This window comes from Lissotriton vulgaris, chromosome 6, assembly GCF_964263255.1.
Source record: "Lissotriton vulgaris chromosome 6, aLisVul1.2, whole genome shotgun sequence".
Classification (NCBI taxonomy): Eukaryota; Metazoa; Chordata; class Amphibia; order Caudata; family Salamandridae; genus Lissotriton; species Lissotriton vulgaris.
The window spans coordinates 696,553,623-696,579,648 of record NC_141694.1 but is presented as its reverse complement, the minus strand read 5'-3'; the positions used below and the strand labels follow the sequence as shown (position 1 = coordinate 696,579,648).

At 46.2% G+C, this 26,026-nt stretch overlaps 1 protein-coding gene across 1 annotated transcript in view; it reads left to right on the top strand.

Moving 5' to 3' along the window:
- The window catches only part of LOC147707857 (uncharacterized), a 910,329-nt gene that overhangs the window by 749,147 nt on the left and 135,156 nt on the right, over positions 1 to 26,026 (top strand). The window lies entirely within an intron of this gene.

The window sequence follows — 26,026 nt, the reverse complement described above, 5'->3', positions numbered from 1 at the left end:
ACATGATTGATTAGTTAGAGTTTGAAGCTACTCTGACATATAACAGGGTCTGTCTGCATAGAGATGATACTGAATTTTTAATTCCTACTTTTGTCTGAAGAAGTTCAACATAGATAAAGAATTGCAAAGACACCAATATTTACCCTTGGGTTAAACAACAGGTTCCTGGGAAGGGACTGGAGAGAGTGTCACCAATTTCTACTTAATTATACCTGTTATACAGACAGGAATTCTGCCAGCATAGTACTCCTTTACTCATTATGAGCCTTTCTTTGAGGATATAGCAGTAGATGTTATTGTCCCCTGTATCACATGCTGAAAAAAGTATTAAAGGGGCAACACATTTGTCCATTATTTTGCTAATGAAAGGCAGTCATGTGTTAGGACGGAAATTCTAAAGGCAGTTTGAGTCGCCTAAACGATTTTGAGCAAGGGTTGACATGTCCAACATTAAGGGGCCCATTAGGATGTCGGGCATATTGCCCTCGCCAAGCTGGCGGTAGCCACCGCCGGCCTGGTGGGGGAAATCCGCCCGACATCCTCTCCTCAATGCCCCCACCGCCATATTAGTATGGCGGGGGGACCGCGGCGGACGGAAAGACCGCCCGCCGTTTTTCCTCCCCGGTCGCCTTGCGGCCGGGGCGGAAAAGGTTCAATATGGTGGCGGTGTCAGTTTGACACCGCCAGCCATATTACAATGGGCCCGATCTGATGCCTTTCCGTGGTGGCAATGTGGGCCCCCTTGGTGAAGGGGAGGTGCACATGGGGGGTACCTGGGGTACCCCCCCTGCATTTGCATACGCATTGCGGAAGGCAACGGGCGGTGCCTGCCGAATTGCGTATGCAAATGCATACATGCATTCTTAGCATTGTGGCGTGCGGTGCTGAGAGCACCACCTGCCACAATGTTAAGAATGCATGATGCGCCTGCCACTGTGGCGGGCGCATCCTACTGTCCAGTGCGGGACCTCCGCTCACCTCGGGGGCGGTCCTGTTTTCCGCAAGGATGGCGGGCGGGCAAAGTCCGCCCGCCATCCTAATGGGGGCCAAAGTGTTCCAGCACTCTACCAAGTTCCATGGATGAATGCTGATATCTCACCAATTTGGCATCACTACATGCTTGATTTTGTTGCTATGTTTTGAAGAAAAGTGTCTGCGGAAATCTATCATGTGTTTTGCTATGTCTTTGAGTAAATCTGAAATCTGTTTGAAATGTGTTCATGTTGTGTTTCTTTTGGTAGTGATGGTTAATTATAAAAGAGGAGCAGCATTCCTAACTGACTAAACTTAGTTTATTGCTCTGACTTGGTGAAAGCTTTGACAGCTCCCGTCAAGTCAGAGCAAACACAAAATCCACTCCCAGCAAGCGAGAGCTGTGAAACTGTTCCAGCTTGCTGAGAGTGGAGTTTTTTGTCTGTTTCCCTGCCTGTTGTCTTGTGTGCAAGGAAACAGAGCTGCATGCGTGTAAGAGCAATGGTAGCTCCCACAGGAAGCAGAGAGCCAGCAAGGACCATGGGGGCATACAGGCTCCCCCCTTAGTGCCCCACGCTGGTGACTGGGTGCTCTGGGTGGGCTCCAGGGCACCCAGGATTTGGAGGCTGGGGCCCGGGGATGTGGTCTCTGGGGCAAAACCGACCCCGAGAAGGGGGGGTCATGTGTCCCACCTCCCCATCCATTGGATTTACAATAAATAACAAAAAGGGTTCTTTTCTGGAGCAAGAGCTACCTTTCTGGTGTAATTCCATCCAGCTGTTCTGGCTGTAGTTGTGTCTAAAAATCCCTATGGAAATTAACATTGGAAAAACACTTTTTCTGACTCCCCCTTTATATAGGCCCCACTTAATGGAATCACCACACACTTTTGGGGGAAATATCGTGAAAATTCGACAAACTGCGCCACCCAGCATGAGAGAAACACCAGGATTGGATGGAGAGGGCTCTCTCTGCGCTCACAAAGGCACTGGAGGCCTGCGCTTGCTCTCTACACAGCTGGGCTGGAGAGGTTTGAAGTGTGCATGTCTGGATGGCAGTCGCAAGGCAGTCGGGCAAAGTAACATGCACAGTTTAAACTTAAGTGCTCAGCCCACCTCTCCTCCCTGCTGCTGCCAATCTGCTGGTGGCAGAGTGGGCTAAAGAATGATGATGGATCAAACACAGATCTTTTGACTGGGTGTGAGTGTTTGATTGATTCAGATGCTCCATCCATCACCACCCCATTTTGTATTGCTGCCAATCAGCAGCAAGGGCTGCTCTCCACCCTGACACTTGGCTCGATTTGGAGTACTGATAAATAAAATTGCAGTAAATTACCTTTATTACCATTTTATTTTTCATTTCTGGGGCATCTACATCGTTTTAGGCGTTCGGGCCATTTCACAGAGCAATGCTCTGTTCGGCACCTGCAAAGTTGCAATTTCTGTCCGGTAGCAGTTGAGCCATGCCAATAGCTTTACCCACCTGCACACTCCTTCTCTGTCGCCTGTTGCTTTTTCTCCCCACCCCATGCCACTTCCCCACTCGCAACCTCCTTGTTGCCCCACCGATGCCCTCCATCTTGCTCTTTCCCACAAGCAACTTCCATGTTGCTCACTTTCACGACACCCGCATATTAAATAAAAAAGCTTTCACACATTGCTTTTTTTTTATTTGCTGATCCAACTCAAATTGGCAAATATAGCGAAAACAAATGGCCACATCAAAGGCTTATTTTTCTTATTTAAATAATGGTGCACCACCTTGGGCATGCTGTAAAGACCCATTGACTTTACCAATGCTTGTATTAAATCAGTATTAAGTTAATGACTTACAACCTCCATTCTTCCCTCCACATTACTTTACTCTGCAGTCTTTTCTGATTTAGTTGCTTATACCCTTTTTCTCCACATCACTCTTTAGTCCCTTCATTTGTTTATCTTACACTTCATCTCCTTCCTCTCATCACTTAGTTTTCACTCTTTCCGCCTGCATTAACTTCCATTCATCTTGTACACACAGTCTCTCTCTACCTGTATTTTCTTTACCTTTGACGCTGTCATTATTTGATATCTGTGTACCCCCTCACACACCTTCCCATAGAGTCGTAATTACCAGTGGCACCCCTGTGACTGTTGCTCTTTGCACTCAACAGAGAGGCCAGGGATTGCATGAGCATGCACCTGTATGGCACAGTAAAAGGCACAGGGAAAAAACCATATTGATATCAGCCTCAACTCCAGAGCTCTCTATCATGCCCTGTCGTGAACCCCCGTCTAAATCCTGAACTCACCCAAACACCGAGCGGCAACTCGGTTTGCACTATGCATATGTTACATGAAAAAGAAACGACTGATGCACATCTGGGAAAATGAAATACTCTTGGGGAAAAGGGACGCTTATACCATGTAACATGAAGCAAAACGTGAAATGTAATGGGGACTGCATCTGCTGACTGGTTAATAAGGGTTCATGTACACATTGTTGAGAAGTACATCTCCTTTTTTGCTTGTAATGCTAAGTACCTGAAAATAGGGCCCTGTAAAATCGGTTTTAATTTCTTCCTTAATTTGGAGCCTGTGCTGACTACTTGCAGCACACACCCGCCTTTAAGCCCTAAGGCTTTCTCTTGTAGTAAGGTACACTTAACAGGTGGAAAGAATGTTTATTGCAATTGTAATTGCATTCATGTAGCATTTACTTCCCCTGACGAGGTGTCGAAGTGCGCAACCCAAAAAGGGTTAGTGGAGAATTAGTATCGGAAAATATGAAATTAATTTGAACGGTGGACATGTGAGTCTGTTAGTTGGATTGAAAAGGATAATGGAAGGAAAAATGAGGGAAGGGTATAGAAAGAGTTTATTTGAAGAGTATAGAATTAGGAAGAGGTTTGAGATCAGTAAAGGAGAGATGGAGGGGGAAGAGTCTGTAGAAGTGGGTTAGGGAGAAAAATAAGGTAACGGATGATACACGAGGTAAGGGTTTAGAAAGGGTTGTTTGAGAGGTCTGAATAGTAAAAGAGGTTTGAGATGATTAAAGGAGCAGTAGAGGAGGGAAGAGTCTAGAAAGGTTTATTTTGACGAACATTGTAGTAAAATGGGGTTTGGGATGAGTCAGAGAGTGGAGATAAAGGATATAATGAGAGATGTATAGGGTGAGAAAGAGGATAGTGCAATGAAGAGAGTAGTAGAATGAGGTTTGGGATAGTGCAATGGAGATGCTGAATTTGGAGGGAAGTAATAAATATAAAGATACAGAAGAACATAGTAGGTTTGTATGTATAAGGAAGTTAATATTTCTAGATTTAAGTTGTATTTAATAAACTTAGACTGTTAAGCATTTTGCATGTCACTTCCTATTCACTCCCCCTCCCCATCAGAAAAACAGTCTCTGAAAAAATTGCGATCAACTGGTGGAATTGTTTTTTATAAATAATTTTTTGCTCCTACAATTACAGATCACAGCAATATGCCACGTACTAATAAGCCCTTTAAGTGAAGAACTACTGTATTATATTTTCTGACCAAGAGTATGACAGAATAAAACACTGATCACCTATGCATGCTCACATGTGATCTAGCCCTTTCAATTGGTCAGATGGTGAATGCTCACCACGGCCAAAAAACATAGGGAGTAAAAAACATAATGCAACTCAAAGGTCCAGTACGTAATCTACTTCATTTTTAATAAGATTTTCTATGCTTTTCTTCCTCTCCATTTCAGTTTGACAAATTCCGAGCGCGCTCCCTCGCCTGCTCCCTTTTGTCCTTGTGTTGCATCTTTACACAAGGAAGAGTGTTAATTTATTGTTAGCTCATGAGTCATAGTTTAATTTAGAATCCGGCTTTTTGCTTGCTTTGTGTTTAATCATTTGTGAATTTTACAGCTGCCACGTGGTGAGTGTTCCTTCAGTGGTGTGTTGAAAAACATCACTGCTTCCTTCTTGCAGTCTTTCAGCATAACCTCATTTTGTCCATTGCTTAATGTTCTAAGTGACCTCGGTGCGAAGGACATAACCTAACATAACATGTATTTGTAAAGCTCACGTTCACACAGAGGTTTCTTGGCGCTGAATAACAGATGTTTATTGTTACCCAACTCAATGGTACTAAATTTATCGACCTCAGATGGATGAAAGGCTGAGTGGGCCCACCGGGATTTGAACCTGTGACCACGAGGTCAAACACAGGCCCCTGCAGTAGACGCATTAGCCCACTGAGCCACCATTCGTATTCAAAGTACACATATTTCCCACTATTACACCAATGTGATCCAGCTGTAATATAATCACTTCTTTGAATATGTCAGGACTTTCTGAAGATATCACCTGTGCTGTAGGCTCCCATTCTAACTATGTGCCCAGCTTCCTATGTTCTGTATTGTAATGATCACTTTTCTTATTTTCTGTATTGTAATGAAGACTTTCGCTACTGTGAGAAGTTGTCCTGATATATGATGTTTCCAATTCTGGAACCACCTTGTATCAGTCCAAACAATCCCTTATGGTGTCTGGTTGTAAGTCAACCTTATAGACAAGCTATCTTAATGGTAGCATAGACTAAGCAGCCTTAAAGGCTAAACTCAAGAGGTCGTGTTAAGCGAGCTGTTTTACCAATCACAATCCTGTAATATCAAATGAAAGGACACCACACAAGTATATATTATAAAAATATATGTGTTTATTACTAAAAACAATCCCCAGTACTCTTTATGAGCAAAGGGGCACAAGCGTTAAATCAAAAGCACAGTATAACATACAAAGTTGCACAATTATGGATGAGGGCAGGTGGCCACTCAAACCATATATTAAGAAAGTGGTATAAGAGATACCAATCGAACAGTGGTTAGGCCTAGGGCCTAGGGAATCGCTGGGAGCAGTCGGGACAAGCAATGCTGAAGTCGGGAAAAGCCCGCGGAATTCGGGTGCAGCGCTTAAAGCACACGCATGCACCAATGTTAAGTCAATGGTGCGTAAAAGTTACACAAATAGAGTTTAAGGACACTTCCGCTGAACCTAGAAGGACAAAACTTTAGACACAGGCCCTAGAGGTGTGTACCAGTGTGGGAACACCGGCGTTGCAATGTTACCTCACCCACAGGAAGCGGGTGCATAGGGTCGAAGTGGCGTCGGGTTTCGTCACGCAGGTTCTTGGTGCTTGAAGCTGAAGATGCTGCAGGCGATGTGAAGGAGAAGTGTCCGGTGTGATCCAAGGGTGGATCAGAGTAGAAAAGTACCTGAAAGCAGAGGGGACAGAGTCTGGGTAACTCAGCAGTGAACAGGGTGGAACCAGGACGGAACCAGGCAATGTCGGGCGCAATCAGGTGGTTGTTGAGGAGCTTCTCTCCGCTGCCACCTGGGCTCTGGGGCATCTGCGACGTCCAGGAGCGGACCACGAGCTGCCCCACGCAGGCTCTCACCGTTGGCGCTGTCGGCTTCAAGATAGGAGTCAACAACACTTGGCAAGAGCAATCCACGCAGGACTGGAAGATTGCTTCTCACTCGGTCCAGGAGGGTCAGAGCGGGGGCTCCTTTTTAGAGGAGCTGGAGCAAGTCTGGAGCAACCAGAATCACAAGTCGGTTTTAGGTTTTTGCCGGCACAGGGGCCACAAACCAGCTGGCAAGTGACCGGGCCAACGCGTCGAGCCAAAGAAAGCAGAAGGGCCCCACGCAGCACTCGTCGAGTGTGGAGGGGTGAGCTTCGGTGCAAGAGTGGCTCAGGGTTGGGGCTTCTCAAACCCCGGTGTACAGCTTCGAGGAACACTTGTGGGCTGCACGGTCAGCGTCTCTTGGTCTTTTCAAGATGGCGTGCCCCACGCTTCCGGTCGCCTCCACGGGTCTCAGCTCTGCAGAGACTGTGGATCGGGCTGTAAGAAGGCAGGCAAACTTGATCTCGTTGATCTCTGTTGCTCGAGTTCCGGCGGGGACTGCAACAAAGCAGACGTCGAGGTGCTGGATGGTGCCTGTTTGCACAGGGTGGTCACTCCTTGACAAATAAACAAGAAGAATCCTACTACCAGTGTGTACCACAGGGAAGGGGAACACTCAGTGTTGTGTAAAATACCCCTCACACACCAACAGGCCCCTTGGTGTCATGCTTCATCATCAGGGTCTTCGCATCCCGCTAAGGGGATGCGGCACGCTGCGACCTGCGACTACGCGGGAGCGTTGACAAATTGGACTATGTGTGGTGTGTGTTGAGTGCAAGTGAAGGGATTAATGTGAGTGAAGGGTGTGGTGAAAAGTTAAAAAGTACCTGGCTAGTGGGTGATGTGAAAAAAACTTTATTTCGTACCCCTAGCTGGTGCTATTAAAAAGGTGTGCAAAAGAGCGAGGTTAATTGTCTTAATTAGGGACAGAACCTCTGGTGTGCGTCTACATGTTTCGGTACTGGTGTACCTTCTTCAGGACGGGGCACAACTTCCCAACCCTACTCACGTTTTTCTATGAAAAGTGTTATCTTAATTCTCTAAAAAGTGATAACAATTTAAAGAAGGCTACAGTGTGCCTACAGCGGTTCTTTTGGATCATGCAATTGCATGCCTCATGGTCTTTGTAGTATATTGCCTCATGAGCAAATCCTGGGCATCAAGGTAGGTAGGTGGATCCACAATGAAATCCGCCTAAATTGGCCTCCTTCTACCACCCTGTGCTGCTCCGCTGTAAATACATTTCATTGTGGTTCCACCACCCTACCTTGATGCCCAGGATTTGCTCATGAGCCAATATACTACAAAGACCATGAGGCATGCAATTGCATGATCCAAAAGAACCGCTGTAGGCACACTGTAGCCTTCTTTAAATTGTTATCACTTTTTAGAGAATTAAGATAACACTTTTCATAGAAAAACGTGAGTAGGGTTGGGAAGTTGTGCCCCGTCCTGAAGAAGGTACACCAGTACCGAAACATGTCGACGCACACCAGAGGTTCTGTCCCTAATTAAGACAATTAACCTCGCTCTTTTGCACACCTTTTTAATAGCACCAGCTAGGGGTACGAAATAAAGTTTTTTTCACATCACCAACTAGCCAGGTACTTTTTAACTTTTCACCACACCCTTCACTCACATTAATCCCTTCACTTGCACTCAACACACACCACACATAGTCCAATTTGTCAACGCTCCCGCGTAGTCGCAGGTCGCAGCGTGCCGCATCCCCTTAGCGGGATGCGAAGACCCCGATGATGAAGCATGACACCAAGGGGCCTGTTGGTGTGTGAGGGGTATTTTACACAACACTGAGTGTTCCCCTTCCCTGTGGTACACACTGGTAGTAGGATTCTTCTTGTTAATTTATCAGTGCCCGTGGAGTAGGAATCCTATTTTTGTACTCTACCTCCCTTCCTTGTTAATTGTGGTCACTCCTTGACCACAAGGGAGTTTCTTCAGTCTTCTACGTCGAGTAGGATGTCGAAGGGTCCAGAGTTTCGTTTCTTATGTTTCATCAGGATAATCTGAGTGCGTTGGCACTGCTCCCATTCTTATACCAATCTAGGGGGCTGGATTACCTGCTAGGTCCCCTCCTATGGGTGGGACCCAGGAAGGGGGTGGATACACCCCTTTCCTTTGATCCAGGCCGCGCTGGGACAGGGGCTGGTGTGCCCCAGAACCGGTTTGACCGGATTATGCAAGGGGCAGCCTTGTGCTCCCCAGGCAGTGTCTGGTTTCTTTCAAACCTCCCTGCTACAATCCACTATCTCCTGTCTGGGGTAGTGTAACATCTCCCTGTGACAGGAAAGCCTTTGTCCAGGCCTCCTCTGCGGAGTTTCGGTCAGCAGCAGGAGGTCAGACTTGTGTCTGTGGCAGAAGCATCCATTTTGTGGATCTGAGGCTCTTTTAAAAATCAACCGCGTTTCAGTAAAGTAACATGTCTTCTCCCTCTAGAGGGGTGGAATGCTATCCCCGTCGACAGAACTGTCGAGGGGATAGTATTCCAAATCGTATAACACCTTACACGACATGTTTTGATAAAGCCAAACCAAAGATGCTATATAACCGCGAGGATTATAATGCACTTAATAGTATATGGTATGGCATTATCCCGGATCAGCTTAGGGAGTTGTTCCTGACAGCTGCAGACAGGCTCAGCTCATGCCAGAGCTCCATCTCACAATAAACCACGCACTCTGCCTCCAGGATTGATAAGGCCTTCCATAGGAGTGGCTCACAGGTTTATATGTGTCCAGATATAGGTTTAGATATAGGTATACTATATCTAAGCAAGGGGTGATTACACCCACTTGCCCCAGCTGAGTGATCGGCCAGTTGTGTCAATTTAAGAACCAGCCATGGGTGGCAAAAGCTATGCTTCAGCCCCTGGTAGGCCTTGGTGGCACCTATGCCCTGAGCACCTATAGTGCATAGTACAGGGGCTGACAAGGAGTCCATTTCCAATTGGGTTATGTACCTATAGTACATGTCTGTGAATTTAGAGAGAGAACAGCAGGCTGGGTGTCTGATTAGCAGGCCCACAGCCTCAGTAAGTCGAAAACCAGTGAAGAAAAAATTTGGGGTGACCATAGGATAGCAGACCCTACTCTCCTACAGCTACCATCTTTGATTACTGGCAGACTTTCCCCCATCCTTGCAGTCTTATGCATAGCCAAGCTTATCCAAGGTTAGGGGGCTTGTGACCTCATACAAATCATGACACTGGGCCTTCAGTCTGCAAAAGTTCTAAAAATGCCAAATTTTCGTCACAACTTTTGTCGCACATTTGCAAACATTGCAGTGTACCATTCTAGTACAGAACATCGATTAAACAAAAGAGAAACTGTATCAAAGATAAACCATCTAACAGTTACTTTGTTAATGATATGGGAAGTTGCTGACATTCTGTTCTCCTACATCTATCCTCATTGCTAATGTGTTTGGTCAGGCGCGGTTTCTCTATAGGGGGAATGTATGATGATACACCGCTTTACATCACGGTCTTGACAACACAAGTTGTTACATCGACTTGCGCCGGAGGGCGCTGGACTTAGGAATAGTGTGAATTACTATTCCAACTCCAGTCTACATACAGTAGGGAAGGTGTTGAAATAGTAATTCACACTATTCCTTAGTCTAGAGCGCCCTCCAGTGCAAGTCGATGTAACGACTTGCGTTGTCAAAACCACAATGTAACCATACTGCATTGTAATGGTTGCGTGGTAAAGGATGTTTCCCGTACTGCTGGGGCGTGTTTTACTGCTGTGACCATCTGTAGCTGTGTATCTGAACTGCAGGTAAGGTTGGCCGGCCTTTTGCTCATGGCCGGCTTGACATGCACAGTTCAGGTTTTCCCAGTCATTGGTGTCTGAGACATGGGGAACCAAACACACAGCCCCTTCGGCCTCGGATGGAGCACTGTGTTTGTATATCTCAGCCAATCCTCGCAGTTATTTGATGCTTTAACTATTACAAATAGCATAAGAGCACTGCTTTCATTGGCTGAAGTGTGTGGTGCTAGTTTCCCATCAGCAGGCAGAGCTCTTCAGTGCAGCAGACTAACAGCGGTGGATTGGAAAGAGTCAGCCCATGGTGTGTAAAGAAGATATGGTAAGTTGATTTCCTTGTGTCCTGCATAATGTAAATGTAACTAGTGCTCATGTTAATATATTAAGGAATTAAGGAATAATATATAAACGTGTAAAATAAAACGAGGCTAAAGTTTCATCCCCCAATGAGCTGCATTGCACTGCCAAAATTGAAAAACATAGCTGTATGCGCTGATTAATCATTGTTGAGGAGTTGTTCCACAAAGGCTCGTTGGGCGAAGGATTCAAAGTCTAGTGAGTGGCGCCCTGACAAAAATGGCAGACACACAAGGGGCCACAGCAACTGTTGAACCTTGAAGTGTCTTTCTTCTTAATCTTTCCATTCTTGCTGCCCCTCATATATACATATTCCTGCCTAATAGTTCTTATCGGGCCTGTTTGCAGACTGGTATTAAGCCTACCTACACCCCTGACAGCGGCACTGTGCCCTAACGTCTGCCCAGCCTTTGCTCACACTCTGCGCCATTGACTTCTAGCAGCTACAGCTGGAAGGAGGGGTGACTGCCTACGCACCATGGTACTCTGACCAGTATTGTCTCATTGGCTGGCTCCATCCTCCTGCAGCTCTGTCACTAGGCGGATTTTGTTGTATTCCATGCGATCAGAGGACAAATAAAGCAACTTTTACTCAGACAAATTCCCACTGGGTCATAGTAAATGCTAGCATAAATGTAACCTACTGCTGCCAACAGGCCTCTCTGTGTTAAGCCTCAAGGAGGGATAACGAGATGTCATTACGTGCGATAGTTTGGCAGAGGACCATTAGACCAGGAATGTGCCAGTTGTGTGGCGCTTCTCAGGCAAAGAGGCCAAGGAACACGTTAGACCATAAGTCCGGCAATGATTGCTTTACAGAGCGCTTATTACCCTGATAATTATGATAGGCAGAAGTAATATCAGGCCAGTAACCTTTGCAGACTGAAACAATACTAAAATGGAGGGCATTAAAGGCAGCGCCATGATCACTAGGACACCCACTATAGGCAGAACCAATATTGCCATGATTACTATAACAGATAGAACCAACGCCACAAAGATGGCTATTAAAAACAGAAATAGTATAAGGCTCCCATACTGTGAGGGGTTGAGTTTGTGCTATGTAAATACAGAGGGGAAACAATAGACATGTGTAGCAGCCGCATGCTGCTAATGGCCTTGTGATATCAAACATGTCCCATTTTGATGTCACAAGGCATTAGAAGCATCATGTTGCTGCTACACACTTATTGTTTTTCCGCCAGTATTTACATAGCACTAACTCGATTTCTCACAGTATGGGAGCGCGTAACATGAGCACTAGTTAGAACTAGTGCTCGCTCATGTTATGCACTCCTATACTGTGAGAGATCGATATCGCGCTATGCAAATACCAGGGAAAAATGTATCCTCTGTATGCCGCACCATTTTCGAGGGACACCAACCACCACTGGTGTTGGGTATGTTGGCCCCTTACAATGAGGATCTCTGGCGAAAAGATGCTCTGTTTTTATATGTCGGGCCTCATTGCTAATGTTTTTGGTAGTGTTGGTCCCTTACAATGAGGATATCTGTCAACTAGGGTGCCCTGGAGCCTCTAAGCTCTGGCTCCACCATTAGGGCCAGCAACACTGGCCTTGAAGAGGGAGTCATAGTCTGCCCACAAAGACACCAAAGTGTAAGCCCACCAGACCAGTGGACACACTCAAGAGTTCACTCAAGTGTTTCTAGATCCAGCATCTGTGCAGAACATCTGTGGTGGACCTCTGTACACTAAGAAAGTTCGAAGAGTGACAGAAACAACAACTGGTGGTACAAAGAGAGAGTGTGGCCACCACACAGTGACAGCATTCAGTTCACCTGTGCTTGTAACAGTTGGTTCTTGAAGCAGCCCTGCTTCAACCTCTGGTGAGGAGTGGAGAGAGATTCTTGGTGTTGTGTCCTTGACTCTGGAATCCGTGGGCTAAGGGACAACCCTACACAGAAGATAATCAGCAGGGCAGTCAACAGGACTGTAGAGCGTATTCCCAGCCTAAAGCAAACAGACAGCACTCAGCAAAGATTCTGGAAAGACCACAGCACCTGTGTCCAAGCTGGCATTAAGTTAGCTGCAATGGGGTTCTTGAATGTAGCCTTGCAGCCCGTCGTAGAGGCTAGACCAGCTATTAAAGGCCCGCTCCAGTGTTAAAGGCCCAAGGCAAAGGCGAGGGACTTTAACAAGGGAGCTGAACTTTATTAGCCGGTATAGCCCAGCTACAAAGGGCTATAAGGCTATTAGAACATTCTGCCACTAGAGGGCAGAATCTTCCAACAAATAAAACAAAGGCCTCTCGGAGTTTGAGGACTGTAAATTCCCTCGGACTCCAAGAGGCCTTTGAAAACAACATTGGAATGTTGTTTGGGGGCCTTTACCGGCCCGTAAAAGCATGGAGCACTCCATTGTCATCAATGGAGCTCCCAACATACCAATGTTCTAATACAATCTAAAGTCCTGTTCTTGGATATTAATCCACTGTCAACTAGAGTATGTGCCTCCTTTACAGTTTTCAAATCCACCCTACCAAATGAGAGCAGAGATTTCCACCCCAGAGTGGTTTATGTGAAAGTTCCCCTTGCATTTTCCACAAATAAATTTCAGTGGCAATTGTCTGCTTGCTGCTGACCAGGGACACCCTACAGGGCCCAGATCTACTTGTGAACCTTATGTTTTCGTCCAGTCCAGTCCTGGAGACAAAGGAACAAGAGTGGAGATGTTGTTCTCCCAAACATGAGGGTCTTCACAGTTCGCTAAAGGAAATCCTAATGGTGAATGTACTAGTACTCACATATTATGTCACGTGTGTCCACATTTAACTTCTCATGATCAATGACTGTTAAACATGTCTACATAATATTCATGCAAAACAGTACACATAAAGGAGTTCCCATCTACCTCAGGTCATTGGCATTTTTTACACAGAGAGACCAGTAGCAAATTTATCCTGGGAGTAGCTAAGACTCCCAAAACCCTATAAATGCCAAGCAAAGGCCTGTGCAGTGGGTGATAAAGGGTGCTACCTTCAAAACTACAGTGCTGGTTGACCAATGTAGGGGCTCACCAATCTCAGGGCACATTGAAAGTGGCTCTGAGGCACTGTAGATTGGGGGTTGAGGCATCCTGCAAACTCAGGGGCTCCCACACTGTTGCCAAAAATCAAAATTGCAGGACAAGGATAATGAAGGGCAGAGGTAGTGCAGCTGTATTTTACACTGTTGTTAGACCAGACACCCTTAGGGTGCTCATCCCTTGGACGTTTTGCATTTTGTCTCCATGTTTTGCTGATCTTTTGAGTTGGCCTTATACCTTCAGCACCTTACCACTGATAACATGTGCTCAAGTGCATGTGATTCTCCCCTAAACATGATGAAAAATCATATCTCGATTTCCAGTGATTGGATTTTTATCATTTTGGTCTCATTGTGCTCAGATAAATATGCTCTATATTTTTTTGTAAACTTGTGTGAAGTCTGTTTGTGGTGTATTCATTGTGTTGCTATGTGTGTGTGTTGCAAAAATACTTTACACAGTGCCTTTGTAGATGAGCCTGACTGCTCTGTTCCAAGCTACCAGAGGATGTGCAAAGGTTATCTAATTGTGTATCTAGCTTACTCTGCCTAGAGTGGCGGTTCCCGCCTGGCCTGGTTTCCTACTTCAGCCAACCAGGATTCCCATTTCTAACAACTGTCCGAAGTCAAGCTGTTTCTTAACACTTCTCTATTATATGCCAAATACAGTTGAGTCAGTGGCTCTGCACCACAATACTTAAAACATTTTTCCACCTACGCAAACCAACCATTGCGCCACGTTTCAGAATTTCCACACATCATCTGCTTCTCAAAATCCACTGCAGGAAATCAAATTCTCTACTGCCTTGCCCAGGTCACCTAGGGCACACTTCCTGTGGACCTTGGCAAGCAATATAACCTGATAATCTTCCGAAAACTGTTTAAGAGCACATCAAGACCTGGGTGAAACATTTAATTCCCCCAGTGGAATTGGAGGAATTTGGTAATTATACGTTACTCTTGTAATGCAGAATTACTGAGAAATTGTGCTGCTCCACCATCAGAACTTATCTGCAGTGGTTTGCTTTCTAAACAGTGCCGGAAGAGGGAACAGTCCCTCTATGTTTAAAAACCATTGCAGATTAAACACTGAGGGGCTACTCACTCCCTTTTCCTGCCCTGTTTGGAAACCACTGCACAGCAGTGCATACCCCTCGACACTCTTACATACTCTGAAGTTATTACTGCAGAGTATGTAACCACGCTGAGGGATATGCAATGCAGTGATTTCCAAATAGAGTGGGAAGAGGGAGCTGTCCTTCTATGTTTAAAAAACACTGCAGATCAACGTTTAATCATTAGCCAGCCATTCTTCTGTAAGTGCCAGTATCCTTCAGCTCAGGAACCTTCCTGCCATTGAAACCTGCCTCCAATGCAAACCCCATGGTGTTTTTGTGAATGTTCCTTGAGGGCATGTGCATCTCTCTCCCTGATATCAATTGTTGCTAGGATGATTGATTCTGGGCCCTCTCTGATTCCATTTGCCGTAGATGGCATACTGTTGTTCAGGTGTAAAGATTCTACAGGATCATTAATTGTACAACACTCCTCCTTGTGGTAGTTCAAATCAGTCACCACTTTGGGTGAGTAGGAAAATACTTCCCTTCTTTCTCCTTCTGGTTCTCATTAAGAAACCTCTTTTCCTCAAGTGTCATTCCTTGCCTAGACCCTTGTGAACCACTCCAACCCTTCTCTTCCAATGTGGAACCATTCTTGTCGGAGTTCATCTCCTCCTTGAACTGGGATCCATGCTGGTTCAGATTCATGTTTACCATATCAAGCCATCACTTTAACAAAACTGCAAGTTTCTCTCGACTCCTCTCTGTCGCATCAAACAAGTATTGCCTTACTGGGCAGAGTACTCGTTCCTGAGTCGCTAAGCCACCTTCAACTGGTTCATAGTTTGAAAATGCTTCACTTCCATCCTTTCACCCTTGGAGTTCTCAAATGGAACACTATCTGCTTTCTTTATCTCGGGAAACCCCTTAAGGTACTTAGCTGGCTTCAGCCCAAACTGTCTGATCAATGCTTCTATTAATCACTCATAATTCTGATTCTCATCCTCAGGCAATCTACCAGTGACTTTAACCCTCTCATTGGGAAGCCCGCTCAGTGGATTCTTCACTTTGAACTTCTCATTCAATCCAAGAGTTTTGCAATCAACTTCATAACTCACAAACCAAACCAAAATATCAGAACTTCACACATCCATGTCTGCAAGCACATTTGGAACCTTGGCTGGTAGTTCTGTGGATGTTGAGGTGGAATCAGCTTTCCCAGTGCTAAACCTTTCTGAAGCAATCCTGTGCTTTTCTATTGCGAGCACTATCCACTCTCTCTTCAATTCCCTATCCTTTTCCTTTTTTGCCTTTCTCTATCCTTATCCTTCTTTCCCTTTTTCCCACCCTGCCTTTTTTCCCTCTCCCTTTGCTCTCTTTCCTACTCTTGTTACCCTCACTCTTCCTATCTGTCCATCCTTCTCTCCTCCTGTTGCCAATGAGTTCATTTCAGATTCTTCCACTCAAGCTCCTTGGTGTCTTTTTTCTTAGCCTTATGTTTCTGAAGTGGTCCCATGCAAAATAAAATTTCAAGCACAATAAATATAGACACAGTCGATTCTATATTAATATGACATGTCCAGCCGGACAGCGGTCTCAATGTTTACTTAATCAGGAATAGGAGAAAAGAATTCCTTCAACAATTCAACGTAGTGGGGCACAAGCCTGTACCCTAACACATACTAATTAGTACAGTGAAGAAACAAGGAACAAAACAGGGCTTTTAGGCAAAAGCTTCAGGATTCTGTGATTTCCAATGAAACAGAAATTTCAAAAGGCACCTTTACACATACATAACACATGGTATAAGTTCTGTATAAGGCGCACATAAAGGTCAACGGCGTTTTGATCCCACTAAGTAATCATGGGGATCATCATCAGGACATTAATTAATGCCTAATTGGTATAAGCCTCTATTGCCTAGGGGGGACCCTAGCACGCTCGGCAAGGCGAGCTGGAGGAAGGGGTAGATGACCGTGCTTCCCAGGATCGGGAGCTGGAGACACGTGTCAAATATTTTGATCGCGTAGGAGCTAGAAGGTGACCGGTTCAGTCGGGAAGGATTGTATACCGACTGAACCGGTCATCTTCAGTGGGGATGTAAATCACAAACTTATAGCCAGTTTCTCGCAGACTCCTGTCAGGTCAGTTTTCCTCCAAAGAGACCACGGATGTTTACAGTAAGGGTAAAATGAATGTGAATATTTTAGATGGTGGAGTTGGGGGACCCAGCTTAAACGTGATTGGCCAGTTTCTAAGAGCCGCAGCAAAGGAAATTGAACAGGGAGAGTGGGTGCATGGATGGATGCATGCATGAGGGGTGGATGGATGCATGAATGATGGATGCAGGTTGGATGGGTGGGTGGATGGATGGATGGGTGGATGCATGAATGAATGATGTATGGATGCCGAATGGGTGGGTGGATGGATGGGTGGATGCATGAATGATGTATGGATGGATGCATGCATGATGCATGATGGATGGATGGATGGATGGGCGGATGCCTGAATGAATGATGTATGGATGCAGGATGGGTGGGTGGGTGGATGCATGAGTGATGTATGGATGGATGCAAGGTGGTTCGGGCTCGTTTGCTGCGCTCGCTCGCTGCGGTGCAATATGCAAATTAGTTTACGCCCACCACTTTCAAATGTCACCAGCCGCCCCTGTTCTCATCTCCCTTTCCATACACCTCCTCAGGACAGGCTTCTCCTGTGCAAGGCAGCATCTAACAGCAGTCAGGCTCTCTCAACTCCACAACACCCAACCTTCTTGGAGTGCATTGCTTCAACATTCAAGATTTAGGCCTTCTCGGTAGACAGGTCTAAATTATTTACAATTTGTGGTTATCTATCTACCTAAACCTAATAAAACAACTGTACTTCCCGCTCCTACCTTTCTCATAACATGTTACACTTTCTGATCCAGCAATGTGCTTTGTGGAATCAAAATGTTTCTGAGGTATGTGTAACTCAAAATCAAGCTATTAACACTATGTTTTTTGTGTGCTGGGCCCTTTTCCCCCCCTAAACTCCCTTTACCTGCACAGTCCGGGCCCCTGAACTAGAGAGGAAACCCCAGTGGTGGGCAGTGACCCACAACGCTGAAGGGGGGTTGAGGGGACCAAGAGTTAAACCTAGTGGGTGCCAAAAGGATCAAAAAAATGCTTTCCCGTTTCCCGCTCTCCACTGCCTTTTTCTTCTTTTTTCTTCTTCTTTCTCAGTCTGATGGCACCTGGTGGAGCCTCAGGCAACTCCCTACTACAAATCTCGATGCTGCTCTCATTCTGCAGATAAGCAGCAGCATAGCAGCGCCAGGATTGGCTGGAGCGTGCTGCCTCAGTGCTCCAGCAGGCACAGGAGGCCTGTGCCTGCTCTCCACCCAGCTGTCTAAGACAGCTGGGTGGAGAGTTTTACACTGAGCATGTCAGGCTGGCCGTCGCAAGACAGCCGGCTAAAGTGACTGTAGTGTCTTGATAGGAATGATGACAGACACTATATATCTTTATCAAGGAGCTTTATTCTCTGCTTGTTGCTTCGTCCCAGTCCTTACTCTAACTAACCCCTTGCTGTCCTCGCTCCTCCTCTTCCTCTCACCCCCTAGCTCCGCCCACGCCCAACTACTAGAATGCACACATCATTACATCTCCCCCTTTGTTAACAAATGAAACAACTGACTTGATCAGAGTTCTTCAATCAACAACACAGGTCTGCAGACCGCCCGTTTAAGCTATGGAGACGCCTATCCAGTTCCGTGATGTTGCTTTCTCCTGCCTTGACAAGAGTCCCTGTGACTACAGGAGTGCCTCTTTGAACTTGCGAAATGTCTCGTGTGATCTTCTTGTTCCCAGATTCATGGCGGTTTCCAATAGGCTTCTGGGTTATCCACCGATCTTCAGTCTCCGAGCCGATTATGATTGCTCCTTGTGAGGTGACAGTGAATGGCTCAGCGTGATGGCGGCAGTCTGTCTTCCTTTGTGGCTCTTGTTCGATTGACGCTCGATTTCTTTCTTGAGTCGATATTGTTCTGGTTCTCTTCCGAGCACCCACGTGTGATTTGGCGTCTCTAAGTCTTGTCCAGTCAAGGGTAACACTGTCCTCCTGTTCAAAGTCATGCATGCCAGACGGCACGTCAATGTCTGAAATAGTCATCCTCGTTTGGTTCGGGAACTCATTTGCGGCCTCTGGTTGATTTGCGGCCTCTGGCTGTCTCACCCACTCCCACTCGCGTTTAAGACTGATGAACCCTTTGACTATCTGGACAGGTGCATGTTCTATTCTCATCCGATGATGATCCGTCTCTGTCAACACGTCTTGCCTTCCGTGCAGAGTGACCGGATAGTCCTTTCTCATCTGGTGTGTAATGTCCCTTATATCTGTTTTCATTTGGTATGTCCTTTGAGTCAGCCTCGCTGACCCCATCAGGGGTGACAGTATATTCCTTATGTCGTGATATACCTGCGACTGGCATGACAGATTGTCTTGTGGGGTGATTGAGTCTTCGGAGACATTGGTGTGAGATAGGTTGCTCTTGATGGGACGAATGTCCTTTGGTTCTATGGTGTGTTCGGGTGGTTGATGCCATGGCCACTGTCGGGACCCCGACTCAGTCGACTCAAAGGATTGGACAGACATGTTTTCGGAATCAGAGGAGTCTTTTGTCAACTTCCAGGATCGGATAGACATGCTTTCAGAATCGGAGGAGTCCTTTGGCGTTTTCCGTTGAGAACGTTCCTTTGAGAGTGTCTTGAATGGTAGAGTTCTGAAATAGGTAGGCCGTGACGAATTGTTCTTCAAGTTGGAGTTATCTTTGGGACGTTTCTCCGGGTACCTTTCTCGAAGTGTCTTCAGTGTCATTTCATTGGAGAGGTTGTTTGATAACCACGTGCTTGTTTCTCGTGTTTGATCCCAGGGTATTTCATCTTTGCCTTTCTCGCATGATGGTAACGACCTCCTCTCAATTTCCTCATTATCTCGGATGTCATGGATGCGTTTGTCTTCCCTTTTTCGGTGTCTGAGTGAATCAGTCCGTCTTATGCGATCTATTTCTTCTTCTCGCTTGTTTGGTGCACTGACATCTGTGCTACGGGTGTGATATGTTCTCCTGCTTGATACTTCCTCGGACTCGTCCCCAGAATGTGACAAGCAGGGAGGTACTCGGTGTGGTTGTGTCCCGAGTTCCAGTGTTGACGTGACTGGCCCATTCTTCTATAGTTTGCTTTTCTTACACCTTTGTTGGGCAGGCTGTCATCTGGTCTATTGATGCGATCTGACCCACTTAACACTTCATCCTCTTCAGAATAATTTGTGCCATACTTTGAATGACTCCTTGAGGGTGAATAACTCCTTGCGCTCGTCTTTTGTATTGCTGACTCAGAGTATTCCATGTCACTTTATCTCTCCCGCTGTCTTATCTCTGATCTGGTCTTATCTCTGGTCTTTCTAGTTTTGTTTATTTCCTGAGCTTTATTCCAGGACATGAGTGATGTCTCTTTCCGGGTATCTTGGTGTTTTGTATTCGGGTGCGATTCCTTTGATCTGTCTCTTGCTTTGACCCGCATCCCAACTTCAGCCTTCCTGATAATTTCCTTTAGCGACCAATGCCCTCGAAGGATCTTGCGCTTCGTGTTAGAATTTGAACAGCCTTCGATTATCCGGAGCCGAACTGCTTCCTCATTTGTAAATGTGTTGAAATGGCAGCATTGTACCAGACTTTGCAACCGGGTTCCTGCTGTGCTGTTTTGAAAACGATGCGATCATGATCCACATCTGGTTGTGCGTTGAAATGGGCACGTAGCTTCTCTTGGAGTTTTTCATAGGTCTCTGTGTCCTCTTCGGAAAATGTTCTGATTAAGCGTTGGCCCTCATGACCCACCAGCTGGAGGAGTAGTATCAGACTTTTTCTATCTCTTTGCTCACCGGTTGCTTCCAGGAAATCATCCAGTGATTCCAGCCACCGGTTCCGTTTGGGACCCAAACTCTGAGTGTCGGTCTGTGTCGCTGGGGGCGGCACTTCACTGCCGGGATTGGACCGTTGTGTTACTTCTCCCACCGCCATGAGAGAGGAAGATTCTGATCTGTTACAGTCACAGGACTGTTCACTTTGCTTTCCGTCTTCTTTGCTGACTCTCTTCAGCCAAGATCCTCGGTCTGGTCGTTTGCTTTGAGGTTGGTAAGCTTTGCAACTACCTCAACATGCGCCAGTGATTGAAACTTGGATTTCTTGAGTTCAGACTGGCCACCACTCAGCTACACTGTGCGTGACAAGTGACTCCCTTGCTTTAGAGTCGCATGCAAGCTGCAGGTGTTTTGGCTCTTCAGCGATGATGCCTGACACATTTGACATCTTGTTCATTCATGCATCTCCTCTGGACTAGTACGGGTCCTCCAATCACTTCGTTGATGAGAGAAGGCTTCCTCGACATTCATCTCCTTATGCTTCTGGATCATTTATTTTCTTGGCTTCTGGTACTGTCTTCTGCAGTTCTGCACTTCTGCCCTCTTCGGGGTCTTCAGCAATTCTGCCCGCTTCGGGGTCTTCTGCAGGACTGCCCTCTTCTGGTCTTCTGCACTTCTCGAGGTCTTCCGCAATTCTGCCCTCTTCGGGGTCTTCTGCAGGACTGCCCTCTTCTGGGTCTTCTGCACTTCTGCCCTCTTCGGGGTCTTCAGAGATTCTGCCCTCTTCGGGGTCTTCTGCAGGACTGCACTCTTCTGTTTATGCTCTTTTCATCACACTTCTTACATCAGCCAGTCCTTGTTTTCTTGCATCACTTGCATTTGCATGTACTTGTCTGTGTTGACTCTTGTGTTCGCTTGTGCTTGTTTGCTTGTTTGATTTACTTCTTGCATTTGTCAAGGCTTGGTTCCTTCACGTTTGTCAATGTTCGGTCATTTGCCTTTGCTAGTGCTTGGTTCCGTGCACTTGCCAATGATTGTTCCTTTAGATTTGCCAATGCTTGTCCTTGCTGTTCACTTACATTTATCACTGCTTGTTTTCTTGTTCACCCTCTGCATTCACTCGTGCTTGTTTATTATTTCACTCTTGAGTTTGCTTGTGCTGGTTTGTTAATTCACTCTTGTTTGCTTGTGCTTGATTACTGATTCACCGTTGTATTTACTTGTGCTTGTTTGTGACTCCACTTGTATTAGCCAGTGCTTGTTGCATTAACCCTCTTGGCTCAATCAATGCTTGTTGAATTTAACTCTGCCTGACTCCAAGATGGCCGCTCATGGGTCACAAAGGAGATCTCTCTCAAGGCTGCCTGACTCAAAGATGGCCGCTCGCCTGGAAATCTCATTCCTCTCGAGATTTCAGCCTCATTCAAACTGCAGGCTCACAGGGATTCACTCGGCACTCACCAGAAGCCGGTCGTTTGCAGGCAGCAGTGTTTCATCAACACCTCACACGCTCTTTGGTCCGAGGAGCGTCCAGGTAAGATAGGGGTAGGCCCCCGATTTTGTTACTTTGTTCGCGTGCTATTCCTCACGCATCGGGGATGAGCTTTCACTTTTGGCGCGTACCAGCGCTCTTCTTCGGGGCACTTCCACGAGGCTTTAGCCATGCCTCATACGCTCCTCGGTCACCGGAGCAGCAGGCAGGATCGGGGTAGGCTCCCGATTTCTTATCACTGAGCGCGTGCCATTTTACACGCATCGGGGGTGAGCAATTTTGGCGCACACCGGCGTTTCACTTCAAACGCTTTCAGCGCTCGATGACTCTTCTCCCTCAAGACTCTACGCGACCAGCCGATCACGGAGCAGGGGCAAATACCACTGGCCTCTTGGTCTAGGCGGCGGACTCAATGCAAAACATGTGTTACAGCAGCGTTTTATCCTTTTGTGCTGCACGGGACGGTACGCTTCTTCTTGGGGTTTTATGGGTGGCAGACTGCACCATCCCTCCCTCGTCGCCAGCTGTAGTGTCTTGATAGGAATGATGACAGACACTATATATCTTTATCAAGGAGCTTTATTCTCTGCTTGTTGCTTTGTCTCAGTCCCTACTCTAACTAACCCCTTGCTGTCCTCGCTCCTCCTCTTCCTTTCACCCCCTAGCTCCGCTCTCGCCCAGCTACTAGAATGCACACATCATTACAGTGACTTGTAAACTGGTGGAGTGTGCGCCACTCTCCTTTTGCCAGTCAGCAGCAGTCTGCCCACTTACACGGCTCAGGCTGGGAGCAGTGAAAAAATGAAACGGTAATTAATTTTGTTACCGTTTTATTTTTTACTTTTGATGCGCTGGCAGCAGGGTGGCGACCGCTAGGAAAACCACTCTCATATCCAACAACTTTCCTAGGTCTCCCACAGTGAAAGAGCACAGCAAGTCTCCTTGGCCTTTTTCTCTACAAGAAAAAGTGTTGACAGAGCATATTCAGTAGCAAATGGACTCTTGACAGGCAGTCCTCAGGAGTCGCTTCTCTCATTCTTTGCATTATAATGTCAGAGCTCCTTTGTAGTAGTTGCTGGAAAACTGAGCAGTGTTGATCTGTGAAATGTAAGTGCTGTGAGCCAGAAACAGTGTTTCAATTAAAAGTACTGTAGCTTAGTGCAGGCCGAATATTTCCACGTATTATGAACACACAAGGTATCTGCAATTTAACTGATCTTTTCACTCTGGGCTACTTCTACGCTGTGAATCAGTCTCCGTTCTCATATTCCAATCATTAAAGTTACACATTAAATGCCACATACATTTTACATCGCAGTGGTGTTTATATTAACTGCAGCAACAGATGCCAGGAAAACATGCAGCATAAAACTACCTGTTATAATTAAAAATAGGTGAGATAAATTGTTCCTTCATTGCCCATTTGGACTCGTGGCACCTCGGAAAACAAAGGCTATCAACAAGAGGAATAGTTGTGCAATTTAGCTAAAGGAAACGCCTATCTTTTAAACTCAGCATTTAGCTCAGTCAATTTTGCAATCTTCAGCCATGGTAGAGGTCAACTTACCAGATGGTTATCAAAACTAAAAGATTGAAGATGCAGAATACATGGGATTCAGGCCAAACGTCTGAACTACAACAGGCAAATCATCTCATGCCTGTTTCTTTAAAGACAATACTGCACTCCTGGCAAGTAACATTCAAGAGGTTGCTCCAATGCTGCATCAGATGCGCCACTGTATTTAGTTGCAGGATCATTTTTAGGTCTCACCTACGCAGCACGCATGCGCTACATAGGAGGAGACCTTTAGGAATCGATTTGCTTTTTCACCCAAAAACATGCATGCTTTGCATTGCTTTCAGTGGCGACGTGTGCACATTTAGCGATTCCCTTACGGGAGCAAGCTTTAGCAACATCTGTTTGTAATTAACTTTCAAACAGATGGTGCCCCTGCTCGCTCCCGCAAGGGAAATGCTGTGAGTGCTCTCGGACGGACTACCCCCACCCATCCCACTCACCATGTTGCAGCAAGTCGCGTCGTACTCTAAGTCTGCCTGAGATGGCTACTTAACATTAATCCCTTTAACTTTCTTGAAAGACGCCAATTGACGGCAGTAATGCTAGTGCATGGGTATCATGTTTACAAAAACCGCGCACACACACACTTTCAAAGAGTGAGCACACAGCTGCCCATTAACTTTCTTGAAAGACGCTGATTGACGGCAGTAATGCTAGTGTGTCTCGCAGCCATCAGACATTGAAGGTGTTCTACAGCACCAATGCCCTCCAGAGACCCTCAGATCATCTATCAATGCAGAAACTGAAAGCACAGTAACAAAACAACCAAGAGACTCGTGCGTCACAGAATATGTGCTCAGAGGTCACCAGGGAGCATCTACTTTGGGATGTTTCCAATTACGCCCTGCGCTCTCCCCGGCCCTTCACAGCCAGATTCTAGGTATTCCATTGCATCTGCATTTAGAAAGCGCTCCGTTAAGGGCAAGGAAGCACGCTATCGAACTATGTGATGGTGTTTCCTTGGAAGACCATTGCTAAGCGATTTGTCAAGCGATTTGTTCATGAGTTACTGAATGGTGCTCTTGTGTTGGGCCACCGTGCTTAGTGATGGAGTTATGTTAAGTTTTTGGTGATTACAGTAAACCTTCATTTCATTCTATTGAATGTATTCATCTGTTCAGCAGTTGTGTCAGTTACTCTGTCTTGTTGGCCTAAAAAACAGGAATGAGTGGTGAAGAGGATGGAGAGCTGCCTGCATGACACCTCTTACAGTCTTCCAATAGATCATGTGTACTTGCAAACTTTTCTTCAAAAGCCACAAAGTATGCTCTGTGGTGTGCCTGAGGCCCATATTAAGGCCAGCACAGATGGAACCCCTGCTCGCTCCAGCAAGGGACAGAGGCAGACGGATTGCATGTAGAGACAGAGGAGCAAGGGGCAGTGGGAGGGTGCGTGCCACTGGTAGAGCGGCGGAGGGCGTGCACATCTTTGCATGACAACAAAAACTCTTGAAAAGACGGTCTTTCATACCATTTGGGGGAACACAATTTGGTCGCTTAAACCCGGGGTTATAACAGGCTTTTTTTCGGATGATGTTCTTGTGAGAAGTTGGCCTGATATGTAGTGCTCACTATTCTAGTGATCACTGTGTATCATTCCAAACGACCCTTATTGATGATTGGTTGTAAGTCAACCTTATAGACCAGCTATCCTAGTAGCATGGACAAGAGCAGTCTTTAGGCTAAACTCTAGAGGGCGTGTTAAGCCAGCTGTTATACCATCACATATACCCCTTGAACACCAAGTGAAAGGACACCACACAAGTTGTTATGAAAATAAAAGGATATTCATTTATAACAAGTCTACCCTGATCTCTTTATGAGTCAGGGAGCTAAGCACATAACAAAACTCTTAAGAAAATACTTTAAGTTGCACAATTTACACAAATGCCAGAGGGGCACGAAAAACCATATACTACAAAAGTGGAATGCGAAATACTAGCAGGTAAGTAACTAGATCCAGAGGCTTCAGGGTCGCTAGGACTACACTACTGAACTTTCAGGTTAGGAGCAGGAGGCCTAGGGAGATCGGGTGCAGAGTGTGCACTCTCACGCGGGATGCGGGACAAAGTCTATGGATACTAGTATCTCGCAAAGTTACAGTTATCGGACGAATCCGACTAGTTAGGCTGAAAACTAAAAAGGATCTGGACACTTAGATAGTGAACCTACGTTGGAGCACCGAAATGCTCGGGTTACCTAGCCCAGGGGCTGCGGCTGCATAGGGTTCAAAAGACGTCGGGAATCCTCGTTACAGTCTATGGAGCCTGAAAGAAGAAGTTGCTGGCAGGCGACCAGTGATGATGTTCGATGTGATCCAAGCCTGGATCGATGATGGAGATGACCTGAAAGCAGAGGGGACTCAGTTCTTAATCACTAGCCAGTGATTAGGTGGGCACCAGGACGGC